Source organism: Oncorhynchus kisutch, unplaced genomic scaffold (genome assembly GCF_002021735.2).
Source record: "Oncorhynchus kisutch isolate 150728-3 unplaced genomic scaffold, Okis_V2 scaffold927, whole genome shotgun sequence".
Taxonomy (NCBI): Eukaryota; Metazoa; Chordata; class Actinopteri; order Salmoniformes; family Salmonidae; genus Oncorhynchus; species Oncorhynchus kisutch.
In genome coordinates, this window is record NW_022262872.1 from 23,403 (window position 1) to 36,092 (window position 12,690).

Consider the following 12,690-nt stretch of genomic DNA (forward strand, 5'->3'; position numbering starts at 1 on the left):
AGTACAATAGCTGATAGTACATAATGAATCTGATTCAGTTTCAGCATGTCTACATTGTGCATATATTATGCTTAGCCTGATGGTGAGATCATAGCTTCCCACTTTGAAAGAGAGGTAAGCCCAATGACGTGAACACAGGTATATTTACACAACAGTAGTTTTGTTCACTGTTCTCTGATGAAAGGGAAAGTGAAAGGGGATACAAGTGTCAAGGTGCCTTCTGGTTGAGTTGTTGTTTACGTTTACTGTGGTAACTAAGAGACACACAATGCATGCAGACACACACACATACATATTCATAGTTCTTCACATCTCAAGTCACCTCCAGATTGAGTTCTCTCAAGTCCTGACTCTCTCTCTCTCCACTCCCCTTCCTCTTTCATCTCCTCTTCCTCCCTATCTGTCGTTCTCCTTCATCTCCCTCTTTCACTCCTCTCCCTGGAATGTATAATACTCTGACATCTGAGAATGTCTGAACTCATTACTGGTGTGACATGCTGGACAGGCTGAGGATTTTCCTCTCGTTCTGTTAAGAGGGGATAACCCTGCATGCCTGTCTATCTGTGTGTATCTGGCTCACCTGACTGCACCTGTGGCATGTGTGCATGTGTCTCTGAGTGCATGTGTGTGTGTGCGTACTTATACCTGCATCCATGTGTGATCTCTCTACCACCTTTACATGTTATTATACACTAGCCAAGTGTGTCTGTAAGCACTCTCTCTAATCCTCATCCATCTCCAAACTTTATCTTGGCCGGGTCGCAGTTGTAAATGAGAACTTGTTCTCAACTGGCCTACCTGGTTAAAGGTGAAATGAAAACTAAATGAAGCCTGACCAGGTTCAGGTGAGCTCTAAAGGTGTCCTCCTCTGTTCTGTTTAATATAATCCACCTCTTCCTCTCTGATATCCTCAACCCTACAGGGCTACAGACTGGAAAGACCAAACAGGAGACAATAATCCCACTGCCAGCCTGATCTCTCAACCTGAAACACACACACACACACACACACACAAACAAATTAATGCACACACACACAAACAAATTAATGCACACACACACACACACACACACACACACACACACACACACACACACACACACACACACGCATCATTTGAGTCATCAGTCTACAGTGAAGGGCTGACTCAGCAGGGGTTTTACTGGAGTGTGAGGTGAGTGTTAATAGAGACAGTAGATCTAGCTGGTCTGTCATAATATAATAGAGACAGTAGATCTAGCTGGTCTGTCATAATATAATAGAGACAGTAGATCTAGCTGGTCTGTCATAATATAATAGAGACAGTAGATCTAGCTGGTCTGTCAATTATAATAGAGACAGTAGATCTAGCTGGTCTGTCATAATATAAATATAGAGACAGTAGATCTAGTAGGTGGTCTGTCATAATATAATAGATTAGAGACAGTAGATCTAGCTGGTCTGTCATAATATAATAGAGACAGTAGATCTAGCTGGTCTGTCATAATATAATAGAGACAGTAGTAGATCTAGCTGGTCTGTCTGTCATATATATAGAGACAGTAGATCTAGCTGTGGTCTGTTATAATAAGATAATAGAGACAGTAGATCTAGTGGCTGTAGATCTAGCTGAGCAGTAGATCTAGCTGGTGGTCTGTCATAATATAATAGAGACAGTAGATCTAGCTGGTCTGTCATAATATAATAGAGACAGTAGATCTAGCTGGTCTGTCATAATATAATAGAGACAGTAGATCTAGCTGGTCTGTCATATAAATAGAGACAGTAGATCTAGCTGGTCTGTCATAATATAATAGAGACAGTAGATCTAGCTGGTCTGTCATAATATAATAGAGACAGTAGATCTAGCTGGTCTGTCATTATAATAGAGACAGTAGATCTAGCTGGTCTGTCATAATATAATAGAGACAGTAGATCTAGCTGGTCTGTCATAATATAATAGAGACAGTAGATCTAGCTGGTCTGTCATAATATAATAGAGACAGTAGATCTAGCTGGTCTGTCATATTATAATAGAGACAGTAGATCTAGCTGGTCTGTCATAATATAATAGAGACAGTAGATCTAGCTGGTCTGTCATAATATAATAGACAGTAGATCTAGCTGGTCTGTCATAATATAATAGAGACAGTAGATCTAGCTGGTCTGTCATAATATAATAGAGACAGTAGATCTAGCTGGTCTGTCATAATATAATAGAGACAGTAGATCTAGCTGGTCTGTCATAATATAATAGAGACAGTAGATCTAGCTGGTCTGTCATAATATAATAGAGACAGTAGATCTAGCTGGTCTGTCATAATATAATAGAGACAGTAGATCTAGCTGGTCTGTCATAATATAATAGAGACAGATCTAGCTGGTCTGTCATAATATAATAGAGACAGTAGATCTAGCTGGTCTGTCATAATATAATAGAGACAGTAGATCTAGCTGGTCTGTCATAATATAATAGAGACAGTAGATCTAGCTGGTCTGTCATAATATAATAGAGACAGTAGATCTAGCTGGTCTGTCATAATATAATAGAGACAGTAGATCTAGCTGGTCTGTCATAATATAATAGAGACAGTAGATCTAGCTGGTCTGTCATATATAATAGAGACAGTAGATCTAGCTGGTCTGTCATAATATAATAGAGACAGTAGATCTAGCTGGTCTGTCATAATATAATAGAGACAGTAGATCTAGGGTCTGTCATTATAATAGAGACAGTAGATCTAGCTGGTCTGTCATAATATAATAGAGACAGTAGATCTAGCTGGTCTGTCATAATATAATAGAGACAGTAGATCTAGCTGGTCTGTCATAATATAATAGAGACAGTAGATCTAGCTGGTCTGTCATAATATAATAGAGACAGTAGATCTAGCTGGTCTGTCATAATATAATAGAGACAGTAGATCTAGCTGGTCTGTCATAATATAATAGAGACAGTAGATCTAGCTGGTCTGTCATAATATAATAGAGACAGTAGATCTAGCTGGTCTGTCATAATATAATAGAGACAGTAGATCTAGCTGGTCTGTCATAATATAATAGAGACAGTAGATCTAGCTGGTCTGTCAAATATAATAGAGACAGTAGATCTAGCTGGTCTGTCATAATATAATAGAGACAGTAGATCTAGCTGGTCTGTCATAATATAATAGAGACAGTAGATCTAGCTGGTCTGTCATAATATAATAGAGACAGTAGATCTAGCTGGTCTGTCATAATATAATAGAGACAGTAGATCTAGCTGGTCTGTCATAATAATAGAGACAGTAGATCTAGCTGGTCTGTCATAATATAATAGAGACAGTAGATCTAGCTGGTCTGTCATAATATAATAGAGACAGTAGATCTAGCTGGTCTGTCATAATATAATAGAGACAGTAGATCTAGCTGGTCTGTCATAATATAATAGAGACAGTAGATCTAGCTGGTCTGTCATAATATAATAGAGACAGTAGATCTAGCTGGTCTGTCATAAATAATAGAGACAGTAGATCTAGCTGGTCTGTCATAATATAATAGAGACAGTAGATCTAGCTGGTCTGTCATAATATAATAGAGACAGTAGATCTAGCTGGTCTGTCATAATATAATAGAGACAGTAGATCTAGCTGGTCTGTCATAATATATAGAGACAGTAGATCTAGCTGGTCTGTCATAATATAATAGAGACAGTAGATCTAGCTGGTCTGTCATATAATAGAGACAGTAGATCTAGCTGGTCTGTCATAATATAATAGAGACAGTAGATCTAGCTGGTCTGTCATAATATAATAGAGACAGTAGATCTAGCTGGTCTGTCATAATATAATAGAGACAGTAGATCTAGCTGGTCTGTCATAATATAATAGAGACAGTAGATCTAGCTGGTCTGTCATAATAATAGAGACAGTAGATCTAGCTGGTCTGTCATAATATAATAGAGACAGTAGATCTAGCTGGTCTGTCATAATATAATAGAGACAGTAGATAGCTGGTCTGTCAATTAATAGAGACAGTAGATCTAGCTGGTCTGTCATATATAATAGAGACAGTAGATCTAGCTGGTCTGTCATAATATAATAGAGACAGTAGATCTAGCTGGTCTGTCATAATATAATAGAGACAGTAGATCTAGCTGGTCTGTCATATATAATAGAGACAGTAGATCTAGCTGGTCTGTCATAATATAATAGAGACAGTAGATCTAGCTGGTCTGTCATAATATAATAGAGACAGTAGATCTAGCTGGTCTGTCATAATATAATAGAGACAGTAGATCTAGCTGGTCTGTCATAATATAATAGAGACAGTAGATCTAGCTGGTCTGTCATAATATAATAGAGACAGTAGATCTAGCTGGTCTGTCATAATATAATAGAGACAGTAGATCTAGCTGGTCTGTCATAATATAATAGAGACAGTAGATCTAGCTGGTCTGTCAAATATAATAGAGACAGTAGATCTAGCTGGTCTGTCATAATATAATAGAGACAGTAGATCTAGCTGGTCTGTCATAATAATAGAGACAGTAGATCTAGCTGGTCTGTCATATATAATAGAGACAGTAGATCTAGCTGGTCTGTCATATTATATAGAGACAGTAGATCTAGCTGGTCTGTCATAATATAATAGAGACAGTAGATCTAGCTGGTCTGTCATAATATAATAGAGACAGTAGATCTAGCTGGTCTGTCATTATATAATAGAGACAGTAGATCTAGCTGGTCTGTCATAATATAATAGACAGTAGTAGATCTAGCTGGTCTGTCATAATATAATAGAGACAGTAGATCTAGCTGGTCTGTCATAATATAATAGAGACAGTAGATCTAGCTGGTCTGTCATAATATAATAGAGACAGTAGATCTAGCTGGTCTGTCATAATATAATAGAGACAGTAGATCTAGCTGGTCTGTCATAATATAATAGAGACAGTAGATCTAGCTGGTCTGTCATATTATAATAGAGACAGTAGATCTAGCTGGTCTGTCATAATATAATAGAGACAGTAGATCTAGCTGGTCTGTCAATTATAATAGAGACAGTAGATCTAGCTGGTCTGTCATAATATAATAGAGACAGTAGATCTAGCTGGTCTGTCATAATATAATAGAGACAGTAGATCTAGCTGGTCTGTCATAATATAATAGAGACAGTAGATCTAGCTGGTCTGTCATATTATAAAGAGACAGTAGATCTAGCTGGTCTGTCATAATATAATAGAGACAGTAGATCTAGCTGGTCTGTCATAATATAAAGACAGTAGATCTAGCTGGTCTGTCATAATATAATAGAGACAGTAGATCTAGCTGGTCTGTCATAATATAATAGAGACAGATCTAGCTGGTCTGTCATAATATAATAGAGACAGTAGATCTAGCTGGTCTGTCATAATATAATAGAGACAGTAGATCTAGCTGGTCTGTCATAATATAATAGAGACAGTAGATCTAGCTGGTCTGTCATAATATAATAGAGACAGTAGATCTAGCTGGTCTGTCATAATATAATAGAGACAGTAGATCTAGCTGGTCTGTCATAATAAATAGAGACAGTAGATCTAGCTGGTCTGTCATATATAATAGAGACAGTAGATCTAGCTGGTCTGTCATAATATAATAGAGACAGTAGATCTAGCTGGTGTCATATATATAATAGAGACAGTAGATCTAGCTGGTCTGTCATAATATATAGACAGTAGATCTAGCTGGTCTGTCATAATATAATAGAGACAGTAGATCTAGCTGGTCTGTCATAATATAATAGAGACAGTAGATCTAGCTGGTCTGTCATAAATAATAGAGACAGTAGATCTAGCTGGTCTGTCATAATAATAGAGACAGTAGATCTAGCTGGTCTGTCATATATAATAGAGACAGTAGATCTAGCTGGTCTGTCATAATATAATAGAGACAGTAGATCTAGCTGGTCTGTCATAATATAATAGAGACAGTAGATCTAGCTGGTCTGTCATAATATAATAGAGACAGTAGATCTAGCTGGTCTGTCATATATAATAGAGACAGTAGATCTAGCTGGTCTGTCATAATATAATAGAGACAGTAGATCTAGCTGGTCTGTCATAATATAATAGAGACAGTAGATCTAGCTGGTCTGTCATAAATAATAGAGACAGTAGATCTAGCTGGTCTGTCATAATATAATAGAGACAGTAGATCTAGCTGGTCTGTCATAATAAATAGAGACAGTAGATCTAGCTGGTCTGTCATAATATAATAGAGACAGTAGATCTAGCTGGTCTGTCATAATATAATAGAGACAGTAGATCTAGCTGGTCTGTCATAATATAATAGAGACAGTAGATCTAGCTGGTCTGTCATAATATAATAGAGACAGTAGATCTAGCTGGTCTGTCATAATATAATAGAGACAGTAGATCTAGCTGGTCTGTCATATATAATAGAGACAGTAGATCTAGCTGGTCTGTCATAATATAATAGAGACAGTAGATCTAGCTGGTCTGTCATAATATATAGAGACAGTAGATCTAGCTGGTCTGTCATAATATAATAGAGACAGTAGATCTAGCTGGTCTGTCATAATATAATAGAGACAGTAGATCTAGCTGGTCTGTCATATATAATAGAGACAGTAGATCTAGCTGGTCTGTCATAATATAATAGAGACAGTAGATCTAGCTGGTCTGTCATAATATAATAGAGACAGTAGATCTAGCTGGTCTGTCATAATATAATAGAGACAGTAGATCTAGCTGGTCTGTCATAATATAATAGAGACAGTAGATCTAGCTGGTCTGTCATAATATAATAGAGACAGTAGATCTAGCTGGTCTGTCATAATATAATAGAGACAGTAGATCTAGCTGGTCTGTCATAATATAAGAGACAGTAGATCTAGCTGGTCTGTCATAATATAATAGAGACAGTAGATCTAGCTGGTCTGTCATAATATAATAGAGACAGTAGATCTAGCTGGTCTGTCATAATATAATAGAGACAGTAGATCTAGCTGGTCTGTCATAATATAATAGAGACAGTAGATCTAGCTGGTCTGTCATAATATAATAGAGACAGTAGATCTAGCTGGTCTGTCATAATATAATAGAGACAGTAGATCTAGCTGGTCTGTCATAATATAATAGAGACAGTAGATCTAGCTGGTCTGTCATAATATAATAGAGACAGTAGATCTAGCTGGTCTGTCATAATATAATAGAGACAGTAGATCTAGCTGGTCTGTCATAATATAATAGAGACAGTAGATCTAGCTGGTCTCATAATATAATAGAGACAGTAGATCTAGCTGGTCTGTAATATAATAGAGACAGTAGATCTAGCTGGTCTGTCATAATATAATAGAGACAGTAGATCTAGCTGGTCTGTCATAATATAAAGAGACAGTAGATCTAGCTGGTCTGTCATAATATAATAGAGACAGTAGATCTAGCTGGTCTGTCATAATATAATAGAGACAGTAGATCTAGCTGGTCTGTCATAATATAATAGAGACAGTAGATCTAGCTGGTCTGTCATAATATAATAGAGACAGTAGATCTAGCTGGTCTGTCAAATATAATAGAGACAGTAGATCTAGCTGGTCTGTCATAATATAATAGAGACAGTAGATCTAGCTGGTCTGTCATAATATAATAGAGACAGTAGATCTAGCTGGTCTGTCATAATATAATAGAGACAGTAGATCTAGCTGGTCTGTCATAATATAATAGAGACAGTAGATCTAGCTGGTCATAATTAAAAAAGAGAAGTAGATCTAGCTGGTCTTATATAGAGACAGTAGATCTAGCTGGTCTGTCATAATATAATAGAGACAGTAGATCTAGCTGGTCTGTCATAATATAATAGAGACAGTAGATCTAGCTGGTCTGTCATATATAATAGAGACAGTAGATCTAGCTGGTCTGTCATAATATAATAGAGACAGTAGATCTAGCTGGTCTGTCATAATATAATAGAGACAGTAGATCTAGCTGGTCTGTCATAATATAATAGAGACAGTAGATCTAGCTGGTCTGTCATAATATAATAGAGACAGTAGATCTAGCTGGTCTGTCATAATATAATAGAGACAGTAGATCTAGCTGGTCTGTCATATTATAGAGACAGTAGATCTAGCTGGTCTGTCATAATATAATAGAGACAGTAGATCTAGCTGGTCTGTCATAATATAATAGAGACAGTAGATCTATGGTCTGTCATAATATAATAGAGACAGTAGATCTAGCTGGTCTGTCATAATATAATAGAGACAGTAGATCTAGCTGGTCTGTCATATATAATAGAGACAGTAGATCTAGCTGGTCTGTCATAATATAATAGAGACAGTAGATCTAGCTGGTCTGTCATAATATAATAGAGACAGTAGATCTAGCTGGTCTGTCATATATAATAGAGACAGTAGATCTAGCTGGTCTGTCATAATATAATAGAGACAGTAGATCTAGCTGGTCTGTCATATTATAATAGAGACAGTAGATCTAGCTGGTCTGTCATAATAATAGAGACAGTAGATCTAGCTGGTCTGTCATAATATAATAGAGACAGTAGATCTAGCTGGTCTGTCATAATATAATAGAGACAGTAGATCTAGCTGGTCTGTCATAATATAATAGAGACAGTAGATCTAGCTGGTCTGTCATATTATAATAGAGACAGTAGATCTAGCTGGTCTGTCATAATATAATAGAGACAGTAGATCTAGCTGGTCTGTCATAATATAATAGAGACAGTAGATCTAGCTGGTCTGTCATAATATAATAGAGACAGTAGATCTAGCTGGTCTGTCATAATATAATAGAGACAGTAGATCTAGCTGGTCTGTCATAATATAATAGAGACAGTAGATCTAGCTGGTCTGTCATAATATAATAGAGACAGTAGATCTAGCTGGTCTGTCATAATATAATAGAGACAGTAGATCTAGCTGGTCTGTCAATTATAATAGAGACAGTAGATCTAGCTGGTCTGTCATAATAATAGAGACAGTAGATCTAGCTGGTCTGTCATATATAATAGAGACAGTAGATCTAGCTGGTCTGTCATAATATAATAGAGACAGTAGATCTAGCTGGTCTGTCATAATATAATAGAGACAGTAGATCTAGCTGGTCTGTCAATATAATAGAGACAGTAGATCTAGCTGGTCTGTCATATATATAGAGACAGTAGATCTAGCTGGTCTGTCATATTAATAGAGACAGTAGATCTAGCTGGTCTGTCATAATATAATAGAGACAGTAGATCTAGCTGGTCTGTCATAATATAAAGAGACAGTAGATCTAGCTGGTCTGTCATAATATAATAGAGACAGTAGATCTAGCTGGTCTGTCATATATAATAGAGACAGTAGATCTAGCTGGTCTGTCATAATATAATAGAGACAGTAGATCTAGCTGGTCTGAATATAATAGAGACAGTAGATCTAGCTGGTCTGTCAATTATAATAGAGACAGTAGATCTAGCTGGTCTGTCATAATATAATAGAGACAGTAGATCTAGCTGGTCTGTCATAATATAATAGAGACAGTAGATCTAGCTGGTCTGTCATAATATAATAGAGACAGTAGATCTAGCTGGTCTGTCATAATATAATAGAGACAGTAGATCTAGCTGGTCTGTCATAATATAATAGAGACAGTAGATCTAGCTGGTCTGTCATAATATAATAGAGACAGTAGATCTAGCTGGTCTGTCATAATATAATAGAGACAGTAGATCTAGCTGGTCTCAATATAATTAAGAGACAGATCTAGCTGTCTGTCTGTCATAATATATAGAGGACTGTAGTTCTAGTATTAGCTTCTCATCTTATAATAATACTTAGATAATAATAGAGAGTCTCTGATATAATATAATAGTATATATAATAGAGATCTAGCTGGTCTGTCATAATATAATAGAGACAGTAGATCTAGCTGGTCTGTCATAATATAATAGAGACAGTAGATCTAGCTGGTCTGTCATAATATAATAGAGACAGTAGATCTAGCTGGTCTGTCATAATATAATAGAGACAGTAGATCTAGCTGGTCTGTCATAATATAATAGAGACAGTAGATCTAGCTGGTCTGTCATAATATAATAGAGACAGTAGATCTAGCTGGTCTGTCATAATATAATAGAGACAGTAGATCTAGCTGGTCTGTCATAATATAATAGAGACAGTAGATCTAGCTGGTCTGTCATAATATAATAGAGACAGTAGATCTAGCTGGTCTGTCATATATAATAGAGACAGTAGATCTAGCTGGTCTGTCATAATATAATAGAGACAGTAGATCTAGCTGGTCTGTCAATTATAATAGAGACAGTAGATCTAGCTGGTCTGTCATAATATAATAGAGACAGTAGATCTAGCTGGTCTGTCATATATATAGAGACAGTAGATCTAGCTGGTCTGTCATATTATAATAGAGACAGTAGATCTAGCTGGTCTGTCATAATATAATAGAGACAGTAGATCTAGCTGGTCTGTCATAAATAATATAGACAGTAGATCTAGCTGGTCTGTCATAATATAATAGAGACAGTAGATCTAGCTGGTCTGTCATAATATAATAGAGACAGTAGATCTAGCTGGTCTGTCATAATATAATAGAGACAGTAGATCTAGCTGGTCTGTCAATTATAATAGAGACAGTAGATCTAGCTGGTCTGTCATAATATAATAGAGACAGTAGATCTAGCTGGTCTGTCATAATATAATAGAGACAGTAGATCTAGCTGGTCTGTCATAATATAATAGAGACAGTAGATTAGCTAGCTGTCTGTCATATATAATAGAGACAGTAGATCTAGCTGGTCTGTCATAATATAATAGAGACAGTAGATCTAGCTGGTCTGTCATAATATAATAGAGACAGTAGATCTAGCTGGTCTGTCATTATAATAGAGACAGTAGATCTAGCTGGTCTGTCAAATAATAGAGACAGTAGATCTAGCTGTCTGTCATAATATAATAGAGACAGTAGATCTAGCTGGTCTGTCATAATATAATAGAGACAGTAGATCTAGCTGGTCTGTCATAATATAATAGAGACAGTAGATCTAGCTGGTCTGTCATATTATAATAGAGACAGTAGATCTAGCTGGTCTGTCATAATATAATAGAGACAGTAGATCTAGCTGGTCTGTCATAATTAATAGAGACAGTGCCTGTCTGTCTGTCTGCCTGTCTGCCTGTCTGCCTGTCTGCCTGCCTGTCTGCCTGTCTGCCTGCCTGTCTGCCTGTCTGTCTGCCACCCAGACGTCGTCCTCAATGTGACCCTGTTCTCTTACCCTGGCTCTGAACCTCCAAGGGATTGTCTTACCTTAGTGAGACAATTTCCTTAGGGGGAGACACTACAGACCCAAACTGTTACAGACCTATATCTATCCTACCCTGCCTTTCTAAAGTCTTCAAATCCCACTGTACCTTCTCCGCTATGCAATCTGGTTTCCGCAAGGGTCATGGATGCACCTCAGCCACATTCAAGGTCCTAAACGATATCATAACCACCATCGATAAAAGACAAGACTGTGCAGCCGTCTTCATCGACTTGGCCAAGGCATTCGACTCTGTCAATCACCCCATTCTCATCAGCAGACGCAACAGCCTTGGTTTCGCAAATGACTGCCTCGCCTGGTTCACCAACTACTTCTCAGATAGAGTTCAGTGTGTCAAATCATAGGGCCTGTTGTCCGGACCTCTGGCTGTCTCTATGGGGGTACCACAGGCTTCAATTTTTGGGCTGATTCTTTTCTCTGTATACATCAATGATGTCGCACTTGCTGCTGGTGAGTCTCTGATCCACCTCTACGCAGGTGACATCATTCTGTATGCTTCTGGCCCCTCTTTGGACACTGTGTTAACTAACCTCCAGACGAGCTTCAATGCCATACAACTCTCCTTCCATGGCCTCCAACTACTCTTAAATGTAAGTGAAACTAAATGCATGCTCTTCAACCGATCGCTACCCGCACCTGCCCACCCGTCTAGCATCACTACACTGGATGGTTCTGACTTACAATATGTGGACAACTACAAATACCTAGATGTCTGGTTAGACTTTAAACTCTCCTCCCAGACTCACGTTAAGCATCTCCAATCCAAATTTGAATCTAGAATCGGCTTCCCACATCAAAGCATCCTTCACTCATGCTGTCAACATACCCTCGTAAAACTGACTATCCTACCAATCCTTGACTTCGGCGATGTCATTTACAAAATAGCCTCCAACACTCTACTCAGCAAATTGGATGTAGTCAATCACAGTGCCATCCGTTTTGTCACCAAAGCCCCATATACTACCCACCACTGCGATGCTCTCGTTGGCTGGCCCTCGCTTTATATTCGTAGCCAAAACCACTGGCTCCAGGTCATCTATAAGTCTTTGCTAGGTAAAGCCACGCCTTATCTCAGCTCACTGGTCACCATAGCAGCACCCACCCGTAGCACGCTCTCCAGCAGGTATATTTCACGGGTCATCCCCAAAACCAACTCGTCGTTTGGCCGCCTTTCCTTCCAGTTCTCTGCTGCCAATGACTGGAACGAATTGCAAAAATCACTGAAGCTGGAGACTCATATCTCCCTCACTCATATCTCCCTCACTAAATTTAAGCATCAGCTGTCAGAGCAGCTTACTGATCATTGCACCTGTACATAGCCATCTGTAAATAGTCCACCCAACTACCTCATCCCCATATTGTTTTTTTGTTTGTTGCTACATTGCAC